The sequence below is a fragment of the Festucalex cinctus genome, chromosome 11, assembly GCF_051991245.1.
Source record: "Festucalex cinctus isolate MCC-2025b chromosome 11, RoL_Fcin_1.0, whole genome shotgun sequence".
Taxonomy (NCBI): domain Eukaryota; kingdom Metazoa; phylum Chordata; class Actinopteri; order Syngnathiformes; family Syngnathidae; genus Festucalex; species Festucalex cinctus.
Window position 1 is genome coordinate 8,236,747 of NC_135421.1, and position 19,861 is coordinate 8,256,607.

General features: G+C 38.1%; 1 protein-coding gene across 1 annotated transcript in view; it reads left to right on the forward strand.

Moving 5' to 3' along the window:
• LOC144030520 (contactin-associated protein-like 5) overlaps positions 1-19,861 on the forward strand; it is a 155,622-nt gene that overhangs the window by 43,427 nt on the left and 92,334 nt on the right. The gene's annotated exons all lie outside the window — the stretch shown is intronic.

Consider the following 19,861-nt stretch of genomic DNA (forward strand, 5'->3'; position numbering starts at 1 on the left):
ATTGACCATCCTTAAAGGGATCGTTCGGCTTTTTTAACATGAATCTCAATTTGATCCTCACCTCCCGTGTGTGCGATCAGCACTGACTTACCCCTGACAGCGTTCGGTGACACCAGTTCTGGTTCGGCGTTGGACGAGAGGAAAATAGTCCAGCAAGCTGGCTGGGGTGTCGGAAATAAAGCGTTTTTCTTCTAAAAACTATTTGTTTTCAAAAGTGTGATACATTTCCATCACAATACTCCTTTCCTGAAAAAAGTCAGACGCCATTACCGCCAGCCACTGCTTTTCTGTTCGTTCGTATCATTGCGCGGCGCCCTGTAGACAGCGAATTGACGCACTGCTGCCAGCTGATCCTTCCGCCTGAAGTTGTTTGCCTTTTCGAAGGCGGAAGTATCAGCTAGCTGGCTGCAGTGCGTCGGTTAGTGCTCTACAGGGCGCCGCACAGTGATACGAACGAACAGAAAAGTAGTGGCTGGCGGTAATGGCGTCTGACTTTATTCAGGAAAGAGTATTGTGATGGAAATGTATCACGCGTTTGAAAACAAATAGTTTTTAGAAGAAAAAAGCTTTATTTCCGAGATCCCAGCCAGCTTGCTGGACTATTTTCCTCTCGTCCAACGCCGGACCAGAACTGGTGTCACCGAACGCTGTCAGGGGTAATAGTGCTGATCGCACACACTGGAGGTGAGGATCAAATTGAGATTCATGTTAAAAAATCCGAACGATCCCTTTAAGAATTTAGTTAGACTCCGCCCATTTCTCTCTCAGGCTAACAAGGAGGTGCTGTTGCACACTTTTATCTACAGTACAGTCTTTTCGACTATTCCAATGTCCATTTTTTTCTAGTCTGCCAGAAAAACATCTCAATACAAGAAATATTTCACAATTCAGCTGCTCGTGTGCTGATAAAGACCAGAAGGTGTGAGCACATTACACTGCTTTTAAGATCACTTGCAATGGCTCCCTGTGTGTTTCAGTATCGACTTTAAGGTTCCTTTACTAGTTTTTAAAATTCTTAAAGGCCTTAGGCCATCATATCTACAGTCAGTGTCTAACATGCTTTTATAATATGAACCCTCGTGGGTCCTGCGGTCCTCTGGCACCAGCCTTTTAATTGTTATAGAGCTAGAACAAAAACCTCGCATCTGGAACAACCTGCCAGAGGGCATCAGGAACACACAGACTGCTGACGCTTTTAAAGGGAGGCTCAAAAATCACCTGTTTGCTTTAGCTTTTAAGTGCTTTTAAGCTTTTAATCTACCACCATAAAAAATACTTATTTGTTTATTTGCTCTGAACTATATTATTTACTTAGACATTTATGCATCTACTCATTTATTTCTTAATTTGTAGATCTATTTTTTTATCGTATTATATTTTATTTCCTATTATACCCCAGTTTTATCCTGTTTTATTGTCTTTTAGTCTTTCTAAGTTAAACTTTACTCTCAGTGTCTCCTCCTGGGAGCCTCATGGGAGGTGTGTTCAGGCAGGGAACTGGGGCCTCTGTACAATGTGGAGTCTGGTCCACCCTGATGGTGGTAGTCTCTGTGGCAGCATCTCTCGGTGTGTGGATGGCTCCCGCAGGTTGTCATTTCTCACTTTGATCCTTAGAGCCTTGGCATGTCTCTACACTATTTGTCAATATGTGTTCTGTGTGTGTACATGTGGGGGGTTGTATGGGTTTGTATGTGGGGATGATTTTTTTTTTTTTTTTTTTTTTTTTGCTATTTTAATTGTTTGTGTTTATCTCTGTTAAGCATTTTGTGTTTCATTTTTAACATGAGAAGTGTTATATAATACATATTGATTTAATTCCATTTAGTTTTATATGTACTCTATCTGCAGCTGTCTATCAATGTTTCTATCTTTCTTATATCATATATGTTACAGTATTTTTATCACTTACACATTAAATATTCATACTAGCACTATACAGTGTCACACATCATGTATGGTCAGCCCCGATTCATCATTTCGCTTTCCCCCCTTTTTTAAATCAACATGAAAACATTTGCACACAATTTCTGTAGTGCTGCAGTTTGAATTATTTGAAACACATTTTGAATGGTTATTAATGGAATATAATTATATATGGTTATTAATGTAACTTTTTATCATGAAAAAAAATCATTTAAATGTGACTGTATTTTTTGTGAAACAAAATCAATCATTCTTTGCAGGTTTTGATGAAAAAATAAAAATGATGTTACGATAGCTAGCCTACAAAATGACAAAATAGCTAACCACAAATATAAAATAAAAGCACACATGCTTCTCATGAAACACATTTCTAAGAAAAGATTTAAGCCATTAGATTTATTCTGTAGTATTTTGAAGCGGCACACTTGTCTAAATGTTACTTTATGCTAACAACGCTGTGTAGCACAGCTAATTGCAGGTTCCAGCTGTGAGAGGTGTTAAAATCAATCAATCCAAGTCAGTTCCACAAAAAATACTGGCAACATAGAAAAATCAAAACAAAACCTGATCTGTCTGACAAAGGAGAGAGGGCTTGGCTAATTTCGCTATGGCGCCATTGGGCAATTACACACTCTGCTAATTGGATTGACAGGTAGAAAAAAAGCCACTGGAGAACAATTTACCAGCTTGTTAACAGCTTTTGACATAACTGGGACGAATACAATGAAGACTGGATGACATATGCCAACATTGGGGCTATTTTCTTCACCGTGAACTGAGGCCATTTACACGCTTCAGAATGGCACGACGAAACGTGCGAAAAAGACAGGAGAAGATGCGTGAACTGACTGAATACATAGACAGATAACCACATATCCAGTTGCATCATGAGACAACAATTAGCCCTTTCAATCAACTGGGTTCATTGATTTGAAGGGTTTTTACCACTTTAATACAACTTATCAGGTTTTAGCAGTGACAATGTTTCCATGCTGTCAATACATGCTTGCCAACTTCGGGTTGTGAGACATGGAGACGTTTCTTTTCATCTGCATATCGGCCCAATGTTTTTCTGAGCGGAGGGTGGTGGGGCAATGACATTGCCAGTGGCTTCACTTCTCGCAACGGTGATTAAGCATCATTGTTAGTCCATTCATAGATATATCTATGACCAGACACCGCAAATACAATTACAGTACTTACTGTACTCAAACGACTAAGATTCTTTGTGGTCATGTGAACAAGCCGATGTATTTATAATCAAAAATGTTGGGTTATTGGGATTGTGTGTTTAAAAACAGCAGATCGGATGGTGGGAGTCGGATCGCTGCCATTAAAGTGGACATTTCTGACATGTATACCAATGGAACAATCGACCAATATCCAACATAACATGAGCAGCATTTAAGTATCAGTCACAGTAACTGTGCTGATTCATAACTGCCACAATGGCCATGTTTTCCTTCACAAATATTCAGTCTCTCAACTTGGTTCAAACTTGGCACCAGTGAATGGTAGTGTTACTCCCAGCTCTATTGTTGAAGCCAAACACCGCACAGTAATTGACCAGTTCTTGACTTTGGCTGTCAATCAAATTTCTCTTTTAAAATGCCCTGTCAGTCGCGGAACAGAACTCCAGCCTCCAATATGACAATGTTTTACGTCACGTAAAAAGTATCTCTATGTTACATCACAGCACAATTATACACACTCACCACAATGCAATAAGTACAGCAACCTTCCTCCATTGCTCCACTATGAGAGGTGATAGCGGGTTAGGATGGCCGTAACCATGCAACACGTCAGGCTTCTTTTGCCGTCAGCGCCACTAATGATATGAGATGTGACAATGTGGCCAAGAAACTGTGACTGCTCGTGCCGATTTCGCAGCGTGTCGCTCATCGGGCCACAAAGAGCTTCGCCGGCTACAGATATTCATGAATTGGACACATACGCTTCTTTCCGTCACATTATCACTTTGTGGAGAAAGACTGAATAGTGGTTTAGCGGATTATGTGTTTTTGTGTGCATTTGAGAGCTCTCTGATAAAATCACTTTCGAGAACAAAATATGACTTGAATGAACTTGTGAATTTGTGTATCATTTGTTTTTCCATATTCAATTGGTAATCAAAAAATGCCAATGTAACTGATACTTTATTGTTTTTAATAAAACACAAAACATTTTTTTTTTTTTCATGTATAACTATAGACTGCTGCAATTGGCTGGCAACCAGTTCAGGGTGTACCCCGCCTACTGATCAAATCCAGCTGAGATAGGCTCCAGCACCCCCCGTGACCCTTGTGAGGAATAAGAAGGTCAAGAAAATGGATGGATGAACTTTAGACTGATCAATAAATTAAAATATTTCTCTAAATGCGGATCACAACAAATCATGATCAACTTGTGACAAATTAAAATGCCAAACAATGAACAAAAAATAAACAAATAAAATATATTGATTAACCAATTAGAGAAGATAAATTACTTAACACATCAAATCATGATAAATGGAAATAAGCAATCATAAATATGTAAGATATAAAAATATATGCAATAATTTGTAATATATTTGTTGAAAGTATACAAGTAGTTTTATACTATAAACAGCCATAAAACTTGAAGAGACAAATTGAATATAGACATCAAAATATTTATATTTCATCATCAAACACTCTTCACAGCAGTATGTGCTGCTTATCAGAAGCAAACACTGTTAGCTAACACTAATCTGTGCCTGTAATAAGGGGTCAATGCAGCTGTACTCTTTGCTTTGATGTAGGGTGAATTTAGAAATTCAACCTGACAACCCTAACTCTACTCTGAGCGTGTGAGTGTTCCAAGAGGCCCTTACTTTGAATACCGAACCTTCCATGCTCGTCCTGATGCTCTGATGTTCTGTGTCCCGAGTCACAGCGGCCAAAGTGCACTCCGGCATTCTGAATAACCAAGCAGCGCATTTTAAAACACTTTTGAGTTTCCGAGTGTAGCAGGGAGTACCCGGAGTATTTCCCAACGCACCTGTAGTGTTCCAGACAGCTTAGTCTGCAGTGACATGCGGTGCATTTCAGACGTGGGCCTTCAGTGGATTCTTAAATGGGTCCTCAACAACCAGTTCACTGCCTTGTGCCATTTGGGTACACAGAGTTAGACAACACACTTCCTAACGAGATGTATGACCCAAAAAAATGCCATTTTAAATATGGACAAAATACCTGCTGCCAGCCCAGGAATAGCAAAATTCACATATAATTGAGGTCAATTGAAATACATTTGGAAAATTGGTAGGCGAGGGGCTCCAATGTGCAATGTCCACAAAAATGGTAACTTTTCCCTCCCACAAAAACAACTCAAAAATGATAAACAAATCTGTAAACAGGTGAATCAGTGGGGCCCAACCGCAAGTATGTGGTCATTCACTGTAGCAAATTAGGACACATATTGATCGTTTCCCCCACCATTTTTTTCTGAGCAAAAATGATTGTTGTTGTTGTTGTTGTCCGTAGTAGTAGTAGTAGTAGTAGTAGTAGTAGTAGTAGTAGTAGTAGTAGTAGTAATCAGTGTTGCCACAGTTACCTTGAAAAAGTAACTTAGTTACTTTACTGATTACTTGGTTTTAAAAGTAACTAAATTGCGTTACTGATTACTTGATTTTAAAAGTAACTAAATTGGATTAAAAGTTACTTTTTTAGTTACTTTCAGCAGCTGCCGATAACACCATCTCAACATAAAAATAATGCGGTAGAAACGGAGTTCCAAATACTTTATTGAAAGAGCATTTTTAACATGAAAATAAAGTTGGTTTTTTTATGAAAAACAAAATAGGCAGTCTCTCTTGACTTCTTGTAAATACTTCTTATAAAACAAAAAATAAAAATCTATCCAGGTGGAAAATGAAAATCCCCTTAATTCCTCTGTTTGTTCCGCTATTCCAGTGTGTACACTTGAGTCGACTCGTGCATGCTGAAAACTAGGGGTGGGAATCTCTGAAATGAGGCCGATTCGATATGTCTCTCGATACACAGGTTGCGATTCGATTGAAAAACGATTATCTTTCAGAACAGAACGGTTTGATACGGTTCGATTAAGTTTGGGAACGATACAATTTTCGATTCGATACGATTCATTTCAATATTCACAACTTATAGTGACATTTGTTGCTTGTAAACATTAATCTTAAAACACCACAAATTTTTACAGTATCTACAAATGTGAACAACAACAAATATGTCTTCTATATTTTTATATTTTTAATCAATTATTTAAATATACTGCAACAAAGGGCTGGGCGATATGACTGAAAAATGTATCAGTTTAAATATTTATTAGTAGTTATTGACAGTTGTAATTGTTTTTTTTGGTGTGTTTTTTTTCTCTTCAAAATAGGGATCAGGAAAACAAAAGGTTGATAATTTAATGTTAAATATAAATATTTAACCTTTAGACAGACACCAACACAATTAAACAGAATATGTGCACATTGTGAAGTATTTCAGAAACATAAATTTAAAACATGAAATAATCCTACCGTCCAGCCAAAAGAAATATGAAGCCACCTTATGGAACAATATCAAACACATTTTAACCACTTAATATATGCACAAATATTTCCAAAAGTTCATTTCCCTTCAACAATTTTTGTTTTTAACAATTTTTGTTTTTCTTTTGCCATGACATTCATTTTTGGTTAATGTATGACATCTTTTTTGTTTTTTTTTAATCTGAGACACGATGACCACAGAATCACTACTGTTTATATTTTGTTTTTTGGGGCTGTCGTTCATTTTGAGTTTGATGACGTAATCGCGGGCACGTCTCAGTACTCCTAAATGCTGCTCATGCTAGTTGTAGACATTGACAGGGAGCCACAAACTGAGAAATGGGGATACTTGCAGTGTGCTTTTAGCATAGCTGGCGTGTTGGCTATGGGACATACCTGTGTCGTTTGAATCCATGCATTGGATCGTCACGGTAGTTATTCTTTTTGGCTCGCGCGCAGTACCAACGCCGGCCCGGGACATACAAGTGCACCGAGAGGACTCGATAGCCATGGGAAATACCGAGATGTACGGCACCGGCTTCTGCTAACTGTCTCCACCGTTGCATGTTGTCACTCGTTGTGCGCGCGCGCGCCGTGTCGCGAGCACGGCGTTGAGGGTAGGCTCCCCCCCAAGGTGCGTAACGTCGTTGCATTATGTTTACAACATCCGGGGAATGAAGCTTCTCTGAGCGTTACTTTGCTAGCTCTCTGTAAACACGGAAGTAGCTTGAATAGTGATGCTACTGAAATGTAAACAAAACAAGTAGAGCACGGCGCAGAACTCTTGCTATATTGTTATGAAAACCTTAAAGCCTCACTCGCAACCGATTCACAGCCACGCGATATCCGGTCCACTACTGAAAACTTGACTTGTCTGACGTCACTTCCCCTGGCGAGAGGGCGGAGACGACCTCATCCCATAATGCTTCACGGACCAGGATGGAAATAAATTATTATTTTTTTTACCACTTTTATGGTCCATAATGTACACTTTTTTTGTTGCGTTGTGTGCCTGTTGGTTAATAAAACTAGTAGTAAAAGTATCATCACTTTTGTTTTGAATGTGCAAACCATTCACGACCAGACCATGGCTGAATTCAGTGTGGTGATCAATGACCTCCGCCTCATCTTCATAGTTAGCGGCAGTTGTTTGTGACTGTTACAACAGTGAGATAGTTTGCCTTCTTCATGAAAATGTGGAGTAACACATTGAATCTCTGGACAGTAACTTTAATCAGACTACTTTGTAGAATACAGTAATTTTAATCAGACTACTTTGTAGAATAAAGTAGCGCGTTAGACTAATAGTTACTTATAGTTACTTTGGAAAGCAAATTTTTTGAGTAACGTACCGGCAACACTGGTAGTAATTGAGGCAGTCAGAGTGTTATTTGAAGGAATATCACTCCCAATAAGCTGGTAATTTTCCACTAGCCTGTCAATGGGATTTTACATTGACTGCTAGCATCAGCACTATGATGTTTCTAAAACAAAGTTTGTATTGCATTTAAATATACAAAGTGTTTAATTGTTTTTTATTGTTTGTTTAGTTTCATAGTCAACTCCAACTGGGGTGCCATTAAACAGCTGAAATCAAAATCACATACACGTCACACGCTTGCCGCGCAAGCAACATGGCACATTCAGGGCGCTTTTCACAATGTAGGAAATTCCCAATTTGACCTCTGTGCCCAATTAACTGTAACTGTACCATACCATGAAGAATGCTAGTGTTTTTTTGTTTTTTTTTTGACAGTTATTATCAATTCAGATTGATCATATATAGTATGTAATGGATCCAATACAACTGTAAAAGCACCTTACTATTTAGCACAATATACACAGTACAGGTACAGTATAGTTTTAGCTACATGTTTAAAAAATTAGGGATATTATGCAGCGTTTGTAGTTGCTTCGGAACCCGGGCCTAGTGTGTGTGTGTGTGAATCTCATTGAATATGCGTTTGAAGTGCGTGAAAAATGAATGACAGGTCATCGTTTGCGATCTGCAATCCGGTCAACACCCACGTTGACTTGCGTAGCGCTTCTCAGAGACCTTTTTGGCCAACGCCAACTCGTGTCTGTCCGTCTGGCATTTTAAGCAAGGCGCTCAAAGGTAAAGAGGCTGCCAGTCAGAAAGTGAACGGCGGGGCACTAATGAGAGCGCCCGAGCTTATCACTTATTCCGCGCTAATGCTGAGCCAAATTATCTCTGTGGAAAATTAGCTCCATAAAAAGGCTAAAGGTCGGGCCTTCTGCCTGCGTCCCCGCCACACTTTAAAAAATGAAAAGAAGGACATGGAAAATTTGCTATTTCACTGCTTGATTGATTGGTTAAGTTTGTCCTGAGGGGAGCACCAGAGAGGAAAAGGCAGGGGTCTTATTATGATCCGTCCTCCTGAGTGCATAAACGTGCTGTAAGTTGATGAATAATCTATTTTACTTCACATAAAAAAAAATGAATCATGTTTTAGGTGACACATTCAGGGCAGATTTTACAGGGGGTGTATTAGTTTATGAAAAAATACATTATTAGGCCAAAAGTATGAAGAAGAGCGACTTAATCAATGAATTAATCAATCGTAGGTTGGACCAGATTTATGCATTCCTATTTGGTCCTCTCGATACAACATCTAATTTGAGTAAGGCTGTTTTTTGTTCCCAATACACAAAGCAAGGTACATAAAGGCATGATTTAATGAATTGAGAGCAAGCACTTCAAAAACCTTTGCGAAACATCTGCAAAACTACTTCAACAGTCATTCTTTCATTCAAAATAAGTATTTTCTACTTTCAGACGGTTCTGTGAGCCTTTTGTCCTTTAGTGTAGGTCACATACTCTACATAAGTCACAATCAGTCAGGCACAATCGATCCTCAATCATGAGCTTTTCAATGTTACACACTATTATGTTATTATTGTATGTAGCTTTTCCGTACAACATTCTAAATGTGAATTCAAAAAGTCTGAATGCTGTCTTTCTTAGCAATTTGTAAAAAGGCTTTATATAAAAAAGACTCAAGCAGTAACCTTGTTTTTATGTAAGACACACAGAGGGAAGAGCATGTTTTCATAAATAGCAAAACATTTAAAAGCAGCAATTCCATTTGGGGGCAAAAAAAAAAACCAAGACAAAACATAAAAGCAATTAAAGAGAATAAGCATGATGTCGGGCAGGTAGGCTGAATGTTTCCCTCCTCCTCTGTGTCTTCTTATTATTGGAGTAATTATTAAGCCTGTCTTTTCCACTCTTCTCCCTGATGGGAAATGTGAAAAACCTAATGAACCACTCTGTTAGAATAACTGCAATGCAGGCACCAAACTATTGCGCTTAACAACAATGAGTCATTAGCATTTTACTGCAACATAAGCACACCCAGGACGAATCCGTCCTGGCGTACGATGTCTGTTTTTTTTTTTTGTTTTTTTTTTTTTCTTCTTTTCTTTTTTTTCCATTTTGGGCCATTTTCTGTCAGCACTAGATGGTGCTGCGACTAATGATAGACATGGCACAGAGATGTCCGTGAGGCAAACTATTCATAAAAATCCTTTCTGGTCAAGATCAGATATTGTGGAGGTTTCATGACAAATCATCCAACTTTGCCAATCTCCGCCCACTCTCTATGGTAAAAACTCACAATTTTCGCCCATCAGTCAAGCATACACTGTTTCGATGATCAGAACAAAACTTGGCAAAGACTTAAAGGTTGCTCATTTTATATGTCTGGTTTAATTAAAGAAAAAGTGCTCTATTTTTGTTACAGGGCCAAGTCTGGCATGAGGCATGGTCCAAATCTGCGCAGGGGTGGGCTAGACTTTGTTTTGGTATTTTCACAGGCACAATTTGCATGTTGACTTAATTTACCACCAATGCAAGTGTATCCTCTCATTCCGCACAGTCCTTGACATGGTGGAAGAACAAACTGATTTACTGGGGTCCAGATCCACGAAGCGTACAAAGTTTGGAACTGCAAGCAGACCTCCACGGGTGGCTGGTGAAGTTGGCCAGGGAGATCACAGATCTGTGAAGTGGGCACTTGGACACTGCCTTTCACTGCAATCAGGAATGTCTGTGTTGGGGTGGATTAAAAAAAAATGTCCCTGTCATGAGTGGAGAATTTGCCCTCACGTATAAAATGGTAGAGTCAATCCACCCAGAGCAGGTGGACTGCCAAGCGTTATTTCTTTTGGATATAGAAATTACAAGTATAATGACAAAATGTGGAATGAAAAATTCATTCAAGTTAAGGGAAAGTTGTATTACAATATTGAACATTGGATTTTACAGATATATTCGTAGATTTCTGTAAATTTTGTAAGCTTGTTCTTAAACACAGTAGTTCATGTTGGCATGATTTAACTAAGCTTATGGTTGCTGACAGTTTGGCATTAAAAAGGAGTATGTGGAATAAATATGCTTTGAAGTTAAAACCTTTGGAATATATTTGTTTTTGAAATTTTTGGTTTTGAAATCAAGTCATTTTGTAGATAACGTATGGATGTGTTTGTAAAAATGAATGAATGAATATGAAGTAAGTTGACTAATAAAAACGAATATGCCTCCATCGATGCTTTCTCAAAACGCGCTTAGGCCTGTATTTTAAAAGATAAGACGGCGGGGGAGGTTACGGACGCGTTTGAATCCGTCTTAAGAGAGGGCGGAACTCCTACAAAAGTACAAATGGATAAGGGGAAATAATTTTATAAAAAAAAATTGGGAAATTAATGAAGACTAATAACATTACCCATTTTGCTACACCTCGCGATAAGAAAGCACAGAGAGTGGAGAGGTTTAATTGAATTTTAAGAACTAGAGATATTTTACAGGGGGAAAAAAAATTTAAAAAAAATTCTCGTCATAAGGTCTTTTACAAGACCTTATATATTTTACAGGGGAAAAAAATACACTTTTTTTCCCCTTCATAAGGTCTTGTAAAAGACTATAATGCAAGTTTTCACAGCAGTTTCAAAATGAGGCTAATAGACGTAAATTCCAACACGGCCCAACAAGTTTTCTATAATTTAGATGGGAAAATAGATTTAGACGGAAGCAAGGTTAAAATGAATTTTAAAATCGGAGATGTGGTGAGGATTTCTAAATTGAGAGGAGTGATTGATAAGAAATATGAACAGAGCAGAGTTATTCACAATATCTGAATGCATCCCTCTAGTGCCTCCTGTCTACAAGCTACGATGGGGACGTCATAGAAGGTTCATTTTATGAGGAGGAATTACAAAAGGTGAACGTATCAAAAGATCGTATATTCCACGTTAGGGGGGGTCAGAGAAAATAATTCATTCAATGAAAAGGTTGGCCCTCGAAATTCGATAACTGGGTACACGCTTCTCAGGTGGTAGACGTTTACAATAGAGTTTCGAATACAACTTGTATCAGACATCATCATGGACCCCTTAGGATCTGGAGGATTCTACGTTACGCTGCCTTCTAACACGAGCATGGACGTGTTTATAGATAATACAATCACACAGTTTAGAGTAAATATGGCGCAACATATTGATTTAGAGGAGAGATGGGAGGTCGCCCTGACTGAGATTTCGTACCCGCATACTTGGATAAATGTCCCCGAAAACCAAACTACTTTTCATATAATGGACATGTTAACCTTCAATGATGCAAAGAATTTCTAACCCATGCCTTGGACATCAAATCTGGTGATTATGCTGATTTTAAAAAAAAATAAGCTAGGAGGTACTGGCTGCTATTAAAAAAAATATATTGTGACTGTCCTGGGTAAAATATATGCATTTTTCCAAGATACATGTTAAAATGGGCAATTTGATTCGAAGGCGCATAGCTATTTGAAACCTACACTAGCCTCCGTGCATGCAGCCTTTTTTTGTTGCAGCGAAGTGTTAAAAAAAAAAAAAAAAAAAGCCTGAAGGGGGCCAAAGATTTTTCCACAGGGTTGGGGTGCATAAACAGGCGTAACCCCGCAGTGACTTCATTATTTCTATTTGTGCGTGTGTCATTGTGGGACAGCTTCCATCCTCATTAACAGCTCCCTCTCTCTCTCCGGGGATGAGCTCTCATGTGTCCCGTTTTCCAGTTTTTATTTATTTGGACAAATTCTTCCGGGAGCGAACCCCGTCTGCTGGCCGTGATTGACGCCAGGCTGTGTTCCAACACGTCACTGGCCACTTAAAAGAGCCTGAGGGAGGCTGAGAGCTGGGATTTCACGACCTTGCCGAGAGTCAAATCACTGCGCGCACGCATTTCCCTCGAGGATTTCTATACAGTAGCTAACACTAAACCACCATTAGAGGGAAAACTTCAAATAAGGTTTTGAAATATACTGTGGGGTTCGAATGCACTGCTGGAGGGGAATAAGCCACGGTGGAGTATCTAAGGTCAAACACGATCCATTTCATTTTTGTGGTTTATTTCCCATTGGAATTCATAAAGAATAGAAATAATCAATTTCAAGGTCAAACTGTTGTCTTTATTAACTGTAGAAGCAATGGACACAAATATCACATAAATGTAAAATGTCAACCATTTTAATAGTAATAAGTAAAAGCAACAGAAACAATAAATCAGCCTGTCGTAACTTTAGTGACCAATGATGTGTAATGCGTCACATCGGTACGACGATGTGACCTAAATGAGAAAAAGAAGGGAGTACAAAATCAAATTCAGGAAGAGGAAAAAATAACATTACTCATAACACAAGTCGTAATTGGGTTATCAGCAGCGCTACGGGGGTGTCGTCGTCTGGTTTCACATGTTCTTTGTGTTCTTAATAGCAAACCATGGAAAAGACACCCACACGCAAGACCGCTCGCAGGAACAGATGGTGGTATCACTGTGAAATGACAAATACAACACATTCAAGTGAATCGTTAACATTGGGTAAATGAGGATTGAATGTGTTCAACTTTGTTGAGAAAAGATGAAGAAGGAAATAGTTACAATCATCTTCTGGGAAGGTTTTCCACACGCATACTGTATGTGCTTGTTGAATTCATGCATTACCAAACTTTTTCTCCCCATTGAACTCTTCTTCAACTGCCTTTTATCATTCTCATTGTTCCACACCTGCACCAGAGATACAATAAACAGTTCAATATGGACCCAACACACTCTGGCTCCCCTCGGAACAAAAAAAAGGTTATGAGGTTGTTTATTGCCTTGCTGTCGTCCGACATATGACTTTGGACCCTGAGGACGGATGCTAACTGCTGCAACAATGATTTTTCCACTCTAGCGTGTGCTTTTTCTTCAGCAGTTTTCAGCATGGCTTGGGTCATAGATTGGTTGGCCAGTGGTGAGAATTCCTCCTGATTTTCCAGGGGGCTGGGACCCAGATTGTTTCTACAACAGCTTCCTTTCTACAACTTAGTTAGACTCCAGATTGTTTGTTTAGTAGCAAGATGGGAACTAGTAGTGATCGACCAATATGGCTTTTTACAGGGCGGATGCCGATTATTAGTCATCAAGGAGGCCGATAACCGATATTTCAAGCCGATATTCATTTGCAATAAAAGAGAAAATAATCGCGTAAAAAAAAAAAAAAAAAAAAAAAACTTTTCTTGTAATTTTAAACATATTAAGAATGATAGTTTTGTTGAATGAAAAATTAACAGAAATTGTAGGGAACTTCCAGGGTCAGTAGTTTTCTATTGTAAATAAAGTTTTCTAAAATGTCAACATAATTTCTAAATTTATTTTATTTTTATTATTATTATTATTATTATTATTATTATTTTTATAAATTAAAAAGTGTTGGGACTTCACTGTTTGCAGCAAATAAATAAATAAATAAATAGTTTTCTAAAAAATTTCTACTGTAAATAGTTTTCCAAAATTTCAAACGTAATTTCACATTTTTTTTAATTATTGTTTTTTTTTTTTTTTTTTTTTATAAATTATATAATTAATTATAAATTTTATAAATTAAAAAGTGTTGGGACTTCCCAGTGGCAGCAGTGACAAATGTATACAAAATTAAATATATCTAATTTGGGGTTTTCGTCAGGGTTCAAAAGATCTTCGCAGACAGTGAAAATTTGTCTGAATATGTTTGAAATGTCTTTGCAACAAGTAAAAAGTGTCTATAAATATCTTACAAATCCTGATGAAAGCACAAAATTTGCTATGTTCGCAAGTATTCGCTGCTCGGTGAGATTCCAGCTTCGGCCTTCAGATACGTAAAAAGGCCGATGCCGATATTTGTCAACATGTCAAATATCAGCACCGATAATCTGCCCGGCCGATAATCGGTCTATCCCTAGTAACTCGTTCTGAGTGTGAGGTAGTGTTGTAGTCTAGGCCACACTAAGCGAGACCAAGACATTCGAGACTTGAGAGTATCAAGAAACAAGACAAACAGAAGAAAACAAAAAACAGAAGAAAATGACCAAAAACAAACAAACAAACAAAAACAAAACATAACAAAATGTTGCAACGATGTTTGTTATTCTGTTACCTTGCCTTTGACAATGCACAACTTGGCTGTAATATTAAGTTGTCATTAGCTCTGAACATTAGCACACAGACATAAAAAAGCAATCAAGGGAAGAAAATAACTTATTTTCGCTCCGGGACTTAGAATGGGGTGTTCTGATTTAACTTTACCAGTGTAGTTAATTTAACGGTTACTTTACCTGTCTTTATACTTTCCTCTCAATGCTCAATGTGCAGATAAAAGTTGAATGTTTTGCAAATGGTTTCTGTAAGTAAGTTTTAGCTAAGATTTAACTCCTTATAGTTTTAGAAACAAACTTAATTACTGATAAATTTTCCAAAAATTTTTCAAATTTTTGTTGGGGCACTGTACTGTATCTCCGGTCATCTTCATTCACTATCTGTGTGCAGGGGGTGTGACACTCCAGGCCACACTGGGGAGGCATTCTGCCTCTCTCACTGGTCACAGTAGTGAATAGTACTTCATTTATATAGCGCGTTTCCACCTTACAAGGCCCTCAAAGCGCTTTACATTTGACTACTCTTTCACCGACTGATGACGCAGCATCAGGAGCAGCTGGGGATTCCAGTATCTATCAGTAATTATCCATCCATCCATTTTCTGAACCGCTTGCTCCTCACAAGGGTCACAGGGGGTGCCGGAGCCTATCCCAGCTGGCTATGGGCAGTAGGCAGGGTACACCCTTGACTGGTTGCCAGCCAATCGCAGTCAGTAATTATTTTTATTTATTAGTTATTATTATTATATTATTATTCTTACACTGCGATTGGTTGGCAACCAGTCCAGGGTGTCCCCCGCCTACTGCCCAGAGCCAGCTGAGATAGGCGCCAGCAGCCCCCGCGACCCTTGTGAGGAATAAGCGGTCAAGAAAATGGATGGATGGATATTATTCTTACAATGACAGTCAAAAAGTGGTGTCCCGGGCTTTTTAAATTGGATCCTAGTTTATCGTTGCTCCCATCAGACCATGATAGAGATGCAATGCAACATCACTTTCCTTCTACGTGACCAAAATCTTCCATCAGATCAGGGTGGAATTTTGTCTGCTTTAATTTTTAATGTGTACACTAGGGGTGTGAATTGCCTAGTACCCGGCGATTCAATCTGTATTACGATTCATAGTTCACGATTCGATTCGATACCGATTAATCCCGATATATTTTTTTACTCAAATTTAGAAAATACCATTCAGTAAACTTGTACATGTACATGTATTTGTATGAACATTTATTATTTATTGATCTGAAACTTCTGTGAGCCACTGTATTTAACAAACAGGTCGTAACCTTTTTCATGTTAGAACAACATTGAAATAAAGTATTAAGGATTAATGTTCCATTAATATAACATTCTTCCATGCTTAAGGTGTGAGAGTTAGACGTTTTGTTGAATATTTTTCCATAAAAAATGGATGTTAAAAAATCAAATCTGCTGCTTATTGAATAGATTCGAGAATTGTATGCTGTAGTATCGTGATATATTGCCAAATCGATTGGTTTTTTTTAACACCCCTAGTGTACACTATATGAATTGTTTGTCTTTAATATTAAATGTAGGTGGTAACGGATATAGGATTAATGATGTACTAATTAAACCACACAATGTACACAGATGATCAAGTCAGCTGAATCTACTGATTTTGATAAAAAATACGCTAAAACAAAGTAAAATCGTGATTGTCAGAAGTAAAGACAGAAAAATCAACACTTCTGACTTCCATTTGGATGGCAATGCACTCAGTGTATGCAATGACAAGCATTTATATATGCAGTGTCTGAAATTGTACGCTCAGCAGTGAATACGTGTTTAGTATGTGCTCTGTATCCGTCAAGATCCCATTCTTTAGATCATATTTCACGTCTTTTTATACTTGCCCACCTGTGGTACCATTTTAAGCAAGAAAGCATTAGAAGACTCCCAGTGGCTTAAAATGACAGCCTGAGGCTGATGAGGTTGCCGCTAAAAGCCTCGAGAATCTCTAATGCCAGTCAGATGTTTGTTGTCGACATACTTACCTGCTCCACTGCTCTTCGTAATCTGATGTTTAGATTTATGTGTGGGACATTTTTGGGGGGTTGGTTAATCCTGTGTGCAGTTCTGTCACATTGTATTTCATACAGTGGAACAACTCGGGTGTTTGATGTACGTTGCATGGATTATTTTTAGTTTTTTTTTTTTTTCGTATTTGGTCTCACGACCTAAGCAGAATTATGACGTGAATGTGCTAACCAGTCATCCAGAATTATCCCATTATTATTAGTAGGGATGGGCAAGTACCGATACCAAGTATCGGTATCGGGCCTTTTTTCAAGTACTCGAGTACTCGTGACACAGACGAGTACAAGAGACCGATGGCAGAGGGGGGAGACGTTAAGTGAGTCCTCCTTGCCTGTAACTGGCGCTAGCTTGCAGCAGTTTTTCACCAAAACTTCACCGGTTTGGAAATACTTCAAAATTGTGAATCTTAAACCAAAAGAGCATTTTTGTGTTTTATTTTGAGCGTTAAGACTATTGAAGAGTAACTGTGCTGTTTTTTTGTTTTTTTTTTGGTCAAAATTAGAGGAAATATATTTGTTTATAAACATCTTTTAGTGACTTTTTTTTATTTGTCAAAATGTACTACTGGTATCGGCAGTTGGTATCGGTATCGGTGAGTACTGAGGGTCTGGGTATCGGTATCGGTGGTATCGAACATCACTAATTATTAGTATTATTGTCACCATCATCATCCGCATCATTATTATTATTATTATTATTATTATTATTATTACAGCACCATACCATACTACCTTATCAAAATGCTGTACAATACATATTGTGTATTTTGCTGTCATTTGAAAGCTTTACTGTACTGAACCAGGCTTTACTGTTGGGGTTGATATGCTCTCACCTGCTTCCAAGCAGACATATTATACGTTGGCTTATTCTCTGTCATAAATGTAATGGTGGCAGGGCTGGAGGAAAAAAGATAAGCGCTATGAAAGTGTTTATGTTTTGACAGAGGATGAAATGAGCAGCCAGGCTTTCGGAGCCGTTTGCCAAATTAAACGAGAGGATAGCGGTACAAATCAACACATTAGGTCTCCGTTTTTTTTGTTTTTTTGTTTTTTAAAAAGACTCATTCCTCTTTGGCAAAAGTGTCAGTCTCGCCCTTAACGGCTGCACGCGGGCCCTCGATTATCTTGCGAGGAGCAGCCGCCGTATTTAATGATGCCGCGGCTCTGCAGCGTCCCGCAGGCGGTGTGCGTCTACCAGACAGCAAACCACGCCAACATTTCTGTCCATGTCTTGACTGTGAACTTGTTACAAATGACACAAGTAAAGATCTATCCTTTGCGGCTCTTTGCTTTGCAGCATGATTCCTTTTTGATTGAATATGTCACCTGGCTAGAATCAGTTAGAAGCGTCATTAGTCTTTGGAGAGACTCCATTGTCTCTCTTCCTCAGCCGCTCTGTGTTTGCCAGTCTACAGTATATCCCTTTGGCTTTGTTGGGAGCAGAAAATGAAAAAGACAAATGATGCTTCACAAATGCACTCCGACGTGTTTTGTTACTGGATGTGAGAATGCTTTTTTTTTATTTTTTTTTTTACGGTGGACACATATGAAAGGATATTTCCCGACCACGTGATGATTCTTATCTTTCAATTGTAAATAGAATAGTGGTGTGTAGTTCAAAGGCAGGAGGAAAGATGTCTTACTCCGGTTATAGGTGTTGATATTCTGGCTCTATTTTACATATTCATCCTCTGCTACCTCATCTTAGGCTGCAGCACATGATGTGCTTCAAGTGACACATTAATTAAAGGTGAACATAACATTAACTATAGTGCAAATATGCTACAGGAGTATTGACCATAAATACATGGAATATTAGAGGTGTATAAAACATTAAATATGCTGTAAAATATAACATTAGAAGTGAATAGAACATTAAATATTTAAGTACAATACTTTTGACTACTATTTTGGAAATATTTTATATTAGAGTTGGGTAGAACATTAAATATAATGTATGGTGCATTGGTGCTTTATAAGATGATTAAATGTGCAGCACTAGTTCTGTATAGAACAGGCTTCCTCACTACTGGTCCTCGAAAGCCGGAGTTCTGCGGGTTTTAGATGTTTCCGTCCTCCAACACAGCTGATTCTAAAGATCAGGATTAGGCTTCTGCAGAGCTTACTGAAGAGCCGATTATATGAATCAACTGTGTTGGAGGACGGATATATCTAAAACCTGCAGGACTTTCTTGAGGACCAGGAGTGAGTAAGACTGGTATAGAACATTAAATGCATAGATATTTAACATGAGATGTTTATTGAATAATTAATATTATGTAGGCTAACTGATACATTAGAAATTTATTGATCACTGATTAGGACGTAATTGTGGTATATTGGTGGTGTCTAGCATTCTAGAAATGCTGAAAATATGGTACATTACAGGTTTATGAATCATTACCAGTAAGTGTTATCGGTATATAAATAAGGATGTAACGTTATCCCAACATCACAATACAATATTATCATGATATGAAGGTCACAATACGATAATTATCACGATATTGTGGGGGTGTTGGCGATATTTAAAAAAGATCACGCTTTTGTACATAAAGCAATGCATATATTACTTGTTTATGCACACATTGATCGCTTCACAACCAAATTAGGTTCTCCTTCATCTGACAATTAGTGTAGATTGTAAACATAGAAGGCCAAAACATCCCTAATGAAAATTAAATTGCACTAATAAACTAGCCACTAGAGGGTGCTAGAACTACACAAATGGAAATCAACCTGGCTTTTTAACAGATGTGTGCCTTTTAAATATTGTGAACCTGACGATGACTATATTGTGGCAGTTTTAATATCACAATATCATGATATTGCCCTTATCGTGACATCCCTATATATAAATATAGTACATTAGGGCCGGGGTCCCCAACCACTTG